Here is a 14180-nt window from a genome sequence, read left to right as displayed (position 1 = left end):
TTGTATTTTAAGTACTCTGATTAGAATAGGAGTCTTTAGGACAGGAAATTTGAATCCCTCCCCATTTTATCCCCAATTTTCAGCACAGTTCTTATAATAGAATATGCACCAAATAAATATTTTCCAATAATAGCAAATAATTGCATAGTGCTTACTATATACCGGGCTCTCTTCTAAGTATTTTACATCTCTACACTAGAACAAATCTAACTTTATTATCAATATTATATAGATGAGGAAACTAAGAAGTAGAGAGCTTAAATAACTTGCCCAAGTCCAGAGTTAGTTCACATCAGAGCTGAAATTCAAACCCAGGCAGTGTGCTAATACAGTTCATGCTCTTGACCCTATGCAATACTGCCTCTCAAAAGGAATGCTGTAAGAATGTTTTTCTTCACTCCTGTTTTGAGTGGCATTTAAACTTTATGCCCCAAGGCATGGTTTGCTACAATGGCTGACTCCTTAAGAAATGATAATCCAATTTGTAAATTTTTGAAGACTTGCAGCCTCTTCACCCCCTACAGCTTCTTGCCTGTAGGAACCACTTACATGCTTGTTAGTACCTCCCCAGAGATGTTGCCAGGAGAGACCATATTACTTCCATTGTCCTCTACACCCCCCCATTATTCTTAATCCTACTGGGGTCTCTAAAAGCTAATCTAGCCGTAGCTTGTCTGTATGTGTGGATTCCAAATAGGAAGTAACCCTTTATTATCTATATTAACCTTTTTCACCCCTTAAAGGTTGATCATCTAAACCAATCCTCTCGTTGGAAAGATACGTTAAGTACACAAATGGAAACTCAAAATATGTCCTTTCAGCAGTTGAAAGATTTTTAGTGGGAGAGAGACAGAATAAAAACTGTGTTTAAAGAAGATTAGCAGATGCATTGCAGAAGAGGAAGAGATGGGAGATGAGGAGATGAGTGAGGAGCAAATTGGTTTCACATTGCAGCAGCTTCCAGTGTGGACACTGACCCTGCAAACCTGCCAATCATTTCTAACACTTTACTTTAAAATAATTATTTCCTGAAACTCATTTTGGTATAATTTCCCAAGTCTAGTGATTATCATAACAATTTATTTTGAGAACCTTGTGTGTTAGTCCATTCTTACGCTACTATAAAGAACTGCCCAAGACTGGGTAATTTATAAAGGAAAGAGGTTTAACTGACTCACAGTTCTGCAGGGCTGCTTAGACCTCGGGAAACTTACAATCATAGCAGAAGGGGAAACAAATGCATCCTTCTTCAAATGGCAGCAGGAAGGAGAAGTAGTGCTGAGCACTAATTCTTTACTTTGTAAGGAGAAAAGCCCCTTATAAAACCATCAGATCTTGTGAGAACTCACTCACCATCATGAGAAAAGCAGCATGGAGGTAACTGCCCCCATGATTGAGTTACCTCCAACCAGATCCCTCCCATGACACATGCGGATTATGGGAACTACAATTCAAGATGAGATTTGGGTGAAGACACAGCCAAACCATATCGCCTTGTGAGGAGAATATTTCTTTAGCAAAACTAAAAAAAGACAAAGTTGGCATAGGCAAAAGGTTAATTAAAATAATAGTTTATACTTATATTTCCTAGCCAGCAAGCAAAGCTGACTAAAATTTCCTTATATCAAGATTTATTTCTATTATGCAGAATTTTCTGTTTGTAACAGGAAGAAATATTAAGCTCTGGGGAAATTTCTCTTGAAATTACAGGCATCTGAAAAGGGAAGGCTTCTCTAGCCAAGAGATAGCTTTTGCGATTTTGTAATCCAGACTGTATATGTTTTATGGAACATTAATCTGCCTCATTTTGCTCAGATGAGAGGTTTTATATGTCATTCCCAGGAAAAAAATTGGTGACCATAACCGCATAATGAAGTTGACTTCCTAGTAGCTTATCAGGATTGGGTTCCTGAAATTTTTCAAAGCATTCACAAAGCCTGGCAGAAATGAGCAGAATTATTTCACGGTAAAATTTCATTCATTTAGAAGGCACTCATTTGGAGTTCATGATCATGGGGAACGGCTGGAGTGACCTTTAACGGGCACTACCTACTCAACAGAGTCTTATAAAACCTATTGAGGAAAGCAAACTCTTTTAAAGCATTTGTTATCACTTTAGAGGCAGCATTTCAAAAGCTGATGAATTAATTAAAATAATTATTACCGCCCGGCGCAGTGGCTCACGCCTGTAATCCCAGCACTTTGGGAGGCCAAGGCAGGTGGATCACGAGGTCAGGAGATCGAGACCATCCTGGCTAACACGGTGAAACCCTGTCTCTACTAAAAATGCAAAAAATTAGCCGGGCGTGGCGGCGGGCGCCTCTAGTCCCAGCTACTCGGGAGGCTGAGGCAGGAGAATGGCGTGAACCCGGGAGGCGGAGCTTGCAGTGAGCTGAGATCCGGCCACTGCACTCCAGCCTGGGCGACTGAGAGAGACTCCGTCTCAAAAAAATAAAAAATAAAATAAAATAAAATAATTATTACCTTCTGATTTAAGCAAGTCTCCTAGAATTTCCATCTTATTAATGCTACCAGCTTAATTTGAGTTCATTTACATCTTAAAATACCACTTTTAAAATTTTGATCTAATTCTTGTCATTCCAATCACTGTCACTTGACACTATTTATTTTGTATTGACTTAATAGAATAGATATTTTTGTCCATCCAAAAATGTTATTTGGCAAATATTCAACGAAATTATTATGCATTGGATACTTTTCCAATATGTGGCCATTTTGGAGACTTTAGGTATGGGTTTTCATACAATATAGTTTTTTAGTGCTCAAGTCAGGCTGTCTTTTGATAATTACCGGTTTCCTTGTTCCTGTGTCCATTTTCAGTGTGGGAACTGCTTTTTGTTGAGTGTGGGTTCCCTTTTTGCAGCATGGCGTAGCATTTGGTAGAAATTTATTATTTTTCTTGAAAAACTAATGAGTGACTCAACAAATGAGTGACTCAGGCTTTTATTTGTTGTGCACTAAATCTGAAGTCAGTAATTTTAGAGACTCAGAATTATTTGCCAAAGAAGATCCTGGCATGGTATTCCATCTATATGGAAAGGAGCTACAAGGATCCAAGAGAGCAGGGAAGTGGAAGATTCCAAGAAGACACCAGGCAGGCACCAAAGGGCTACATAGGCAGAGAGGGTCCACAGAGTCAGCAAGAATGACTCCTCAGTGAAAGTCCAACTATGAGACCAGAAATGTTAAATATATCACCAAATCAGTGAGAGGCAAATAGGGGAATATCTCCATGTTTGAAAAACTATACATTTGTTTATTCACTTTTCGCACAGTTGTTATGTTAATCCCAACTATTTATAGTATACTATTACTATTTACCAGATAGTATATTAGCTGCTGTCTAGAACATATGGTCATGTCTGGCATCTGATGGTTGCTCAATATCTGTTTATTAAATGAAATTGGCTGAAGAGTAATGACACAAAGTGAGTAAGGCTGAAGTAAATCTGGAACAAAGGGAAGAAAAGCGTAGGCAAGGTGCCCATGTAGTAGTAAAGCAGCCATGAGTCTCTCCACAACTTTCTCTGCACCTTATCAACGACACTGAACCTCACCCAAAGTGTTTTGCAATCAAGCATGCTATCCAAACTTACTGTTACATCTTATTATGTAATTTATCATTGGCCTTTCTATTCTTGAAGTAGAAGAGTGAATTTGAGTTAGAGAAGATTGCCTGGCTCTTGAAGAACTGCAGTCAATGTGTCATAAGCCCACAGTCCCATGTGTACTCGGTAATACCTACAGTAGAACTAGCTATGACTGGATAAACACAAAATCACACATTTACTAGTTTGTCATCACTCCTGTTTTGACCAGCTAATCTGTGTAAACATAGAAATGAAACATTAAGAGTAGGCAATTCGAAGAGCAGTGAAAGAAATGGGTACTTTTTTTGTATTAAAAATGTTTTTATTTTCTCATTGAGTACTACACTGAGCTGCTGAGTGTTATGGTGAAATAATTTGAAGCCTAAAGATCTTCTTCCAGTTTTTCTGTATACAACCAAAGGCTTATGAACATATTAAGTATGGGGAAGAGAATTGTCCTTGTATATCTACAGTTCCTAAGACTATTTTGCATACAAGAAACTGATCAAAATCAGCTAACATGAACTGAGTTTGGAAAATGCACATAGATTCAGTTGACAGACAGAGACCACGCTGTCAGATTAGCTATAGGGTATAAGAGGGGAATGAGAAGACAATGAAATCAAGGATGGATTAATCTCAAAGGGGAGAGAATATGCACTAACAAATCCTGACGTGGAACTGAAAGGATACAGATAACCGCCATGGATCAAGAAGAACAAAACAAGTCGATAACTGAAGAGTCCTGTTGATCGATTCACATTTTAGACCCTGATTTTCACATTGTCAACTGATAAACATAGTCTTCCAGAATTTCTTTCAAAGGAATAGCTCATACGTCTGTTAAGTTAAAAATGACCTGAATGTCTATGCTTTTTGCAGTTATAATAATAATTTGAAAATCTTGGCATTTCTAGAAACTTCTGTAGGCTGAGCCATATCTCGTACCCCCAAATCTTGTCTTTCATGATGCCAACAAATACTTGACATTATGTAGGTAAATCAAATGTTGCAAGAAATGTTTATGTAGTCGCTATACATTTAAAGCCAGTAGCTTTACTCCCTTTCTTTTGAAGCATAAACTTCACATTTTGGATAATGTGGTAGTGAGGTGTTCTGGTTCTTAAGCAGCAAATCGACTACATTAACATGTTCCAACTACAAATTGTCTGAGAAACTATCAGATTTAAAATTTTTATTCATAAAATATCAAGGACTAACAATAGAAATTTATGGCAAGCCTGCTATATAACAGTAAAAAGGAATATGTTAAAAAAGAAACCAAAGCCACTGCTGTTAAAAAAAAATAGATTAAAAAAGCAGTACATAATTTGTTTCCTAATTGTAGTGTGGACTAAAATTTTGTAGATGTCCAGAAGACATCATGAGTAAATATTAGTAGTTGCAAAGGCCAGGAGATTAAACTTGACATGTGGTTGGCTCCAGATGTGACCTTGGGCCTCCGTGACTAGAAAGTCACTGCTCTTTTCCAGATACTCCCAAACTAGAAAAAGCTAGCTTGGAAAACTTGCTGAGCCAGGGAAAAGAAGAAGAAAAACTGATTATGCACTGAACTCTAAGAAGATCAGAGAACACATTCTCAAGACAAACCTCAAAGGTGAGCAATCGTCTGTTTCTGAGAAAACAGGACTTGCAAAGTCTACTCCAGCATTTTTGCCAAAGAATATTGAGTTTAAATAAAGGCAGGCATAAAATGAGCTTTAAAAGATTCGCTGAAAATATATTCTTTAAAAAAATCTGCTGTAGCTAATGAAATGGTCACATTACTAAAAAGATCATTTCAAAGCATATTTTACACTTTTCTTCTCCAAAGAAACTCAAAGTAATTTATGATATTACCCAAGAGCCCAAACTGTCAAATACTAGAGAAAGTAAAGGTATGAAGTGATGAAAATAAATACTTGAATCATAGTTCTCATACCCTGACGAATCACCTATGCTCTTAAAGTGCTCTTAATCTTGACTACAAAGCTTTTACACAGAGTAAGTGAAAAGTAAGGGGATGTTGGTGGGTTTAAAATTGGTTCTTACACAATACATGAACAGAAGTGTTATGGGGGGAAGAGGAAAAGGCAAAAAGGGTAGCAGTCCCAGTTCTACAGTTGAACGTTCAACGCTTTTCCTTGTTGAACTCAAAGAGGGTACAAGGAGCACACTGCCTTCTCCTGGCTCAGAGAAAGGCGCTCAACTGTAAAAACGGTTCTAAAGCCAATGTGTCTAGCTCTTTATCTTTATGCGCACACACACACACATATACAAACAGGCACATTTATACACATACGCACACACACACAATTTGAGATCTCCCCACTTGCCTACCAAAATCTCAAATACACATGCGGACACACACACATGCACATTAGGAACACACACATGCACACCCCCAGCACACTCTTGCACATGCCTGTGCACACACATCACACATGAACACACCACAATATATATCTCACACTCACACACAAACATGTATGTACACAAACAAGTGCACATCATGCCAATGCATGTGCCATACTTGCATATGTACTTCATGTAGACACACATACACAGACTCTCATACATCCAACCCTCACATACTTATATAATGCACATAGGGAAACACACAACAAAACAAACACAGAGATGCACGCACATTGGGTAAGTATTCACTTACATATCACAAGGCAGGCATGTAGTCGTATACATCCATGCACACAGGCACATATACAGATACACTCCCAGACACAGGTGCACACATAACAATCAAAGACTACAGACAAATTAAATACATCTCTATTTAAATGTTTGGGAATTTTAAGTTATAAAGAAGGGAAATGAAAAAAGAAAACGGAAATCAATGGGCCATGTTATTGGATAGAGTAAACATATCTTCAAATTCCTGAGACGTTCCCTTGCAGAATGGAGACTGCCATTTTAATTCAAGAGAAGCCCAGCGTTAATGCCAAAGCAAGTTATAGGTGTGTCTAACTCTAAAATGTCGGGCAGCACTGCTTTAATCCTCTAAATACACAATTCAGTTCCCAGCTGAGTTGAGCAATTTAATCAAGGTCACTGAGAATGGTAAACAGCCAGAGCTTGACTAACATTTGAACATGAACCACAGGACCACTCCCTTAAATTCATTTCAATATTTCATTTCATAAACAAGATAGGGAAATGAATTTAAAATATAGATTTCTCCATTTAAAATTCTATTTAATTCATCATCATAGATTAGAAGTTTGACAGTGACGAGGTGCTCATAATTTATGTATGAATCTGTTGCATTTTAAGCGCATTCATACACATATGGAAGATGGAGATATGTGCATATAATTGGTGTTCTTTGCATTGAAGACGTCCAGCTAGCAGCCAACATACTTTGCAGATGCCAAATCATGCTATTTTAAATATGATTAACAACAGCAAATTAGAAAGAAAAACATCTCCAAAACTCCATCTTACATACATTTAAATAATTATTTTTGTGTGTGGAAAGAAAGAACAACATTCTGTAGTTGTGCGGATATAAAGTATAATTCTTTACCACCCTCTTGTGGTGATTTTAAAGAACAACTTTCTGATCATTGAATCCCCCTCCATATTTCTAGAGTAATATTGAGCCGCTACATTTCTTTCAAGGTAAATCACAAGAAATTGCAGATATTTGACAATTTTTGACCTACAAAATGGTGATTTCATATGATATTGCTGCAATTAATCATTATCCCTGTGTTCTGAAGCCAAAGAGAATTCATGTACCATTTACTTGGATTTTTAAAAATTATCTTTCTATAAGAATTCCTTGTCTAGCTTTAAGAGTAAACAGAATTGCAGCTTACCCTTCCTATCCACAGTTTTCTTGATACCTATCAACATGGCCTAACTTTTTAGAGTTGGTTCCATCCCTATGCTGTACGCATGATGCCTTCTTTCCTAACTCTGTTCCTCACTTCCCTGGGGCCCCTTCCTGCCTCATCCAATAGCTATGCAGTCTTTATTATTCAGACAGATGTAACTTTCTTGGATATATCCAGTGCACTTAGATGTATGCCTTCTCTCTATTCCAATGGCTATACCCTGAATCTAATAAATTAGTTTTTCTATATTGTCTTATTTACCAGCAGTTTTGTTTTTATCTCCTCACTTATACATTAATATATCAACTCCCCAACCATATGCTGAGACGGGAATTTCTCAAACTGGAAGAGGACTCTTACCAGACCCTAACTATACTGGCACTCTAATCTAAGACTTTCAACCTCCAGAACTGTGAGAAATAAATATTGGGTGTTTAGCCACTTAGTCTATGGTAATTTGTCACAACAGCCCAAATAGACTAAGACACTATCTTATGTTCATTGTAAACTAAACTGACAAAAGATAGATTAATATGAGTAAAACAAAAAGTTTATTAATGTGTGCAGTGCACATCACTTGGGAGAAACCTCAGTGACAAGTGACTCAAAGGGGTGATTAAGCTGGAGCATACCAGCCTGGGCAGCATAGCCAAACCACATCTCTACAAAAAGTACAAAATTAGCTAGGTGTGGTGGTGTGCACCTGTAGTCCTAGCTACTTGGGAGGCTGAGGCTAGAGGATCCCTTGGGCCAGGATTTGGAGGCTGCAGTAAACTATGATCACATCATGTATTCCAGCCTGGTTGACAGAGCAAAACCTTGTCTCAGGAAAAATTAAAAAAAAAAAAAAAAAAAAGAGAGAGAGAAAAAGAACTTGTGCATATATAGTACCTTAGCAAATAATAATAAATTTGAAGAAAAGTGGCAAGACATAAGAGAAAAGACTTTTAGCCTTCCAAAGGCTATATAACCTGTGGTGGGCTATATATAGGGGCTGAAACTAAGAGAAGACAAAAGTTCTTTTAGTAAAGTTATATAGATTCCTCTGATGCCATTTCTGGGCTAATAAGAGTCCAGCATTGTCCCAGGTGATTAAGAATTGTTCAGCCGGGCGCAGTGGCTCACACCTGTAATCCCAGCACTTTGGGAGGCTGAGGTGGGCAGATCACCTGAGGTCGGGAGTTTGAGACCAGCCTGACCAACACAGAGAAACCCCGTCTCTACTAAATACAAAATTAGCCAGGCATGGTGGCACATTCCTGTAATCCCAGCTGCTCGGGCGGCTGAAGCAGGAGAATCGCTTGAACCCGGAGGCGGAGGTTGCGCTGAGCCGAGATCGGGCCATTGCACTCCAGCCTGGGCAACAAGATGGAAACTCTGTCAAAAAAAAAAAAAAAATTGTTCTACTTTTCCTGGTAGAGAAAGGAAGGACAGAGAGTGTGTCCTGTGTCTGTTTTTTCCTCAATTATCTTTAGTTCAAACAATTCTTATGCCAAAGTAGCATATTTTGGGGTGGTATACTCTGAACCCCTCAAGTACCTCAACCTAGATTATTAGCTCAGAGAAGATATCACAGTTATGCAAAAGCCCATTGATGTTGGGAACATGTAAACTTTGCATGCATTAACAGGAGCAGCGCTGTACCTTTAGTTCATTAACCAACTTTGTCCCTGTTAGCTTCAACTAGCATTTATGCTTGAGGAGCACAGATTTTCTGCAAGGCTGTGATTGCCTGACTAAGTCATTTCATTCTTCAAAAACTCAGTGGAATTGAAAAGACTAGAGACTGGCTCTAGTGGTTGCCATCCTCCCATCCAGGATACTCTTAACATGTACTGGAATGCTGCGATATCTTCTAAATATCAAACAAGAAAAACAAAAAAGTAAAAAAAAAAAAAAAAAAAGAAACAAAAAAAAACCTTAGGAGTCTAGTTCAGCTCTGACATGTAAAGAACTGGGACGTCATACTTGGCCTATGATAAGAAACAGTTGAACCAACTGAAAATCAATGACTTTTCTTGGACTCATCGGGTGCATCCAGAGAGACACACCTGAGATCTGCTTACCTGGAAGAGAAGAAGCTGGTGCCATACACTGATAGGAACATTCTTGTGGTAATTGTAATGAATTGCTGTGGGCTGTGTATGAATTACTGTGAGAGTGAGAAACTATTAGGAGCTGGATATTTAGGGGTAGGGGTTTCCCACATTTTAAAGGGCTTTATATTTAGGAACCCCACCAGGTTCTCACAGTAAACATCTGAAAAGATGTTTCTTCATGGCTCTGGCAGGTGGAAAGAAAGAGTAATCACTGTGAAATAGCTCAGTCTTCTCCTTAACAAAGGCTGATACTCCAAAAGAAAGACTCTGCTAAGAGTTTATCATAGCAGAGGCATTTCTCCCACTGAAGCTCCCATTAGCCTCCTGGTCTCACCTAAGAAGGGAAAACAAACCAACAACAATCAAAGTTTCAAGGAAATACACTGAGGATGCTACAATCAGGGAAGGGAATAGGGAGAAGTAGGGGGATAAAAGCTAGATCATGAAGGTCATAGCCCCAGGATATAGACACTGAGATTTAAGTGGGGCATGGTGGTGGAAGTGCCTGTCATCTCAGCCTCTTGGGAGACCCAGAAATTCTATCACATCACTGGACTCCAGCCTGAGTGACAGAGTGAGACCATATCTCTGATACAGGAGCTAAAAAGAAATTATTTAGGCAGATAGTGAAGGTAGCAGAGTCCTCGGCTGGGTTTTCCTTTTAATAAAAAAGCAGCCCCCAAATAATTTATTTTCTAACAAAAAGCAGCCTGAAAAATCAAGCTGCAAGCATAGATAAGCAAGTGGAAGCTTGCACAGGTGAATGCTGGCAGCGGTGCCAATGGAAAAAGGACACCTGGAGGTCAGGCATATTTAACATAGGGGTCCCTTTTCTTTGTTGACACATGTGCAGTAAAAAAATGGGAAGCATGGCTCAGGCCAGGTAGAAAACTCCATTTACATAATAAAAGATCAGGGTGGGATGACCAGCCTCTTTGCATGCTATGTAAATGGCACATCTGCTCCAACCAATCCTCTGTGCCCTATGTAAATCAGACACTGCCTCCTCAAGCTCATCTGTAAAAACAGCTACATCTTGTTGCAAGGCCGGAAAACCATTCCAGTCGCTTTCCTCTGCAGGAGGAAGCTTTCTTCTCTCTTTTGTCTATTAAACTTCCGTTCTTTTTTTTTTTTTTTTTTTTGAGATGGAGTCTTGCTCAGTAGAGACAAGGTTTCACCATCTTGGCCTGGCTGGTCTTGAACTCCTGACCTCGTTATCCACCCACCTCAGCCTCCCAAAGTGCTGGGATTACAGGCGTGAGCTGTGGCGTCCAGGCTAACCTTCCATTCTTAGGTGCACTCTTTACGTTTCTGCATCCTCGATTTTCTTGGCATGAGACAATAAACCTCCAGTATTTCCCCAGACAACAACACAGTTTCATCTCAAAAAAAAAAAAAAAACAACGATTTAATTGGAGGATTATAATAATGCAATCTCTCTCCTACATCTTAACACCATACCCTCAGGCTTCAACATAGTGACAGTGGATTACAACTGAAAAAGCTCTCTATTTGAAAAGAAGTACATACTTAGGAAAGTGTAAAGTCAAGAGGGGAGACCAAAGAAAAAAATAAGATCATCAGCTGAATTTGAAGCCTCTGGCACCTGCAGCTACAGTAAATATTAAACACAACCCTACTCCTAGAGAGATTAAAATAAATGTTCACACTGAAGGCTTATTTATCTCAGTTCTCATTACCTGATGCATGTGCAGATTTCTACAAAGTATTACAAGGCATGATAAAGGATGAGGAGAAACACAATCTGAAGAGACAAAGCTACCATCAGAACAACACTTAGATATGACTCAGATGTTGGAATTATCTTTTTAAAATACATATGATTAACATTTTAAGGGCCTTAATGGAAAGAGTAATGGGTAATGTCAGCAGAGGGATAGAAACTCTAAGAAACAAAAGAAAATGCTAGAAATAAAAAATCCTATGTATGGATATGAAAAATGCCTTTGATGGGCTTATGAGTAGATTTGACACAGCCAAGGAAAAGTTTCAGTGATTTTAAAGATAGTTCAATGGAAACTTCCCAAAGAGAAATATTGAAGTGCAAAGGAAAAAATAGGGGCCCGGTGCAGTGGCTGATGCCTGTAATCCCAACACTTTGGGAGGCTGAGGTGGGCAGATCACTTGAGGTCAGGAGTTAAAGACCAGCCTGGCCAACATGGTGAAACCCTGTTTCTACTAAGAATACACAAATTGTCTGGGCGCAGTGGCTCATGCCTGTAATCCCAGCACTTCGGGAGGCTGAGGCAGGGAAAATCACTTGCACTGAACTGAGATCACGCCATTGGACTCCAGTCTGGGTGACAAGAGAGCGACTGTGTCTCAAAAAAAAAAAAAAAATTAGACGAGTGTGGTGGCATTCACCTGTAATCCCAGCTACTTGGGAGGCTGAGGCAGGAGAATGACTTGCACCCATGAGGCGAAGGTTGCAGTGAGTCGAGATTGCATCACTGCATTCCAGCCTGGACGACAGAATGAGACTCTGTCTCAAAAAATATATGTAAAGTAAAAATACATAAATAAACCCAGAACATCTAAAACTATGGAGCAATTTCAAAGGGTATAACATACGCAGAAATACTTAGAAGAGAGAACAGAACAGTAGAAATATTTTAAGCAAAAAACAAAAAGCCATAAAGTTTAGAATTCTGCATATATCACCAAGTAAAGCATTTACCAAGATATTTCCCAAATTAACAGGTGACAGGATGGGCACCTGTATTGGTGTAGAAAAGCCTGTATTTCTGTGAGTGAGGAGTTCATTGTAGCAGAAGATAAAAGAAAAGGAGCCTAGTAAGAGAACAGTAAGCAGAGGTGATTGTGAAGGCTCATGAATACCACTATATCATTTGGACCTCAATCCAAAATCTGTGATATACTTTGCCTTAGAAAGACATAGTAATAATGGGTAAGATGAGGCTGGAAAGCTGTAAGTCCATTAGTCCTTCCTGCAAAATTCTAGGAAAGGGATAGTGAGAACTATGGCTGTGACAAAAGCTAAAGACTATTACCAGAGATAGGACATGAAGTAAGTCCTATAACCAAGTGAAAAAAAAAAAGTAGTAAAAATAACAGATTAATGAAAAGTAAACAAGTAAGAGATTCAAGTTGGGAAATCCCACCGACCAACACCAATATGAAATTATTGCCCAACAAAGGAGCTGACATTTCTTTTTCTTTTCTTTTCTTTATTTTTTTATTATACTTTAAGTTCTAGGATACATGTGCACAACATGCAGGTTTGTTACATATGCATACTTGTGCCATGTTGGTGTCATTGGGAGTTATACCTGATGTAAATGACGAGTTGATGGGTGCTGACGAGTTGATGATGAAGGAGTTGACATTTCTAATTCAGAGCTTTCAGAACTGCAAGTAGCAATAAATAAGTCACTTAGAACTTTCTCCGGAAAGCCACTACAATGTATAAATGCATAAGGAAGTGAATACTTAACCACTCATATGATCTTGAAAATCATGCAGAAGACTGTCCATGTAGTTAGTAGTGGATAATGCCGATATGGCTGTTTTTAAAATTTCTGAGAGACCAACATTAAAGCGTCATATCCTACAAATGCAGATGCTATGGACATCTGATTTTGGCCTCACTGACTTCAACACTCTAATTACCAGTTTTCTTTATGGATGAATTAGTTGAATAGCTGTGTGATTTATCCTGATTGATTGTCATCATGGCACATTTGCAGAGGGAATAGTCAATGAAATGCATTTTTAGCAATAGCTATTCTGGCTTCCGTCAATATACATGTGGTGTCAAGGCTTGACATTTTATCTTGAATATTTTAAGGCACCCTTTCTCTTGAGTATAGTATCTAAGAGTTTACTTGAGCAAAAATTCTAATACTTGCATCACATGGATGATGTGATATGAAGGCAAGATGATTACATGGCTAAATGGTCTTTCACTGCTTCTACTATAATGAGTTTTCAACAGCATTGGCAAAGAGTTTACAAATTGATGATCACATAGGGGTAGATCCAGCCCCCAGATGTGTTTGCTTACATCATGCAATAGTTTATGACTTTTAAAATAAATCAACAAAATATTATTTTGGAAAACAAAAAGATTTTACATGAACTACCCCCCATCCCCATGTGCGTGCACACACATGCACACACACACAGACATACACACACTTTATTTTCTTTAAAGATTAGAAAGCTTGGCTATACTGTTCCTGCAATTCTGTGTCAACAATGGCCTACCCTCAGTCTCCATTACTTCTCAAATGCATGAATTTACATTTAACCTCGCCGTTTCCTTTATTTAGATTACTTGCTTAGCCCATTATTATTAGTCAACTAAGGCTGCCATAACAAAATACCACAGACTGGTATTCTCTCATAGTCCTGGAGGCTGGAAGTCCAATATCTAGGTGTCAGCAGGTTGGTTTCTCCTGAGGCCTCTCCTTGGTTTGCTGCCTTCAAGCTGTGTACTTATATGTCTTTTCTCAGTGCATGTGCCTTCCTGGTGTCTCTTCTTATAAGGACACCAGTCCTATTGGATTAGGGTCCCACTCTTATGACCTCATTTAATCTTAGTTACCACTTTAATAGTCCTATCTCCAAAT

Source organism: Macaca mulatta, chromosome 2, assembly GCF_049350105.2.
Source record: "Macaca mulatta isolate MMU2019108-1 chromosome 2, T2T-MMU8v2.0, whole genome shotgun sequence".
NCBI classification, from domain to species: Eukaryota; Metazoa; Chordata; class Mammalia; order Primates; family Cercopithecidae; genus Macaca; species Macaca mulatta.
This window is presented reverse-complemented; position numbering follows the sequence as displayed.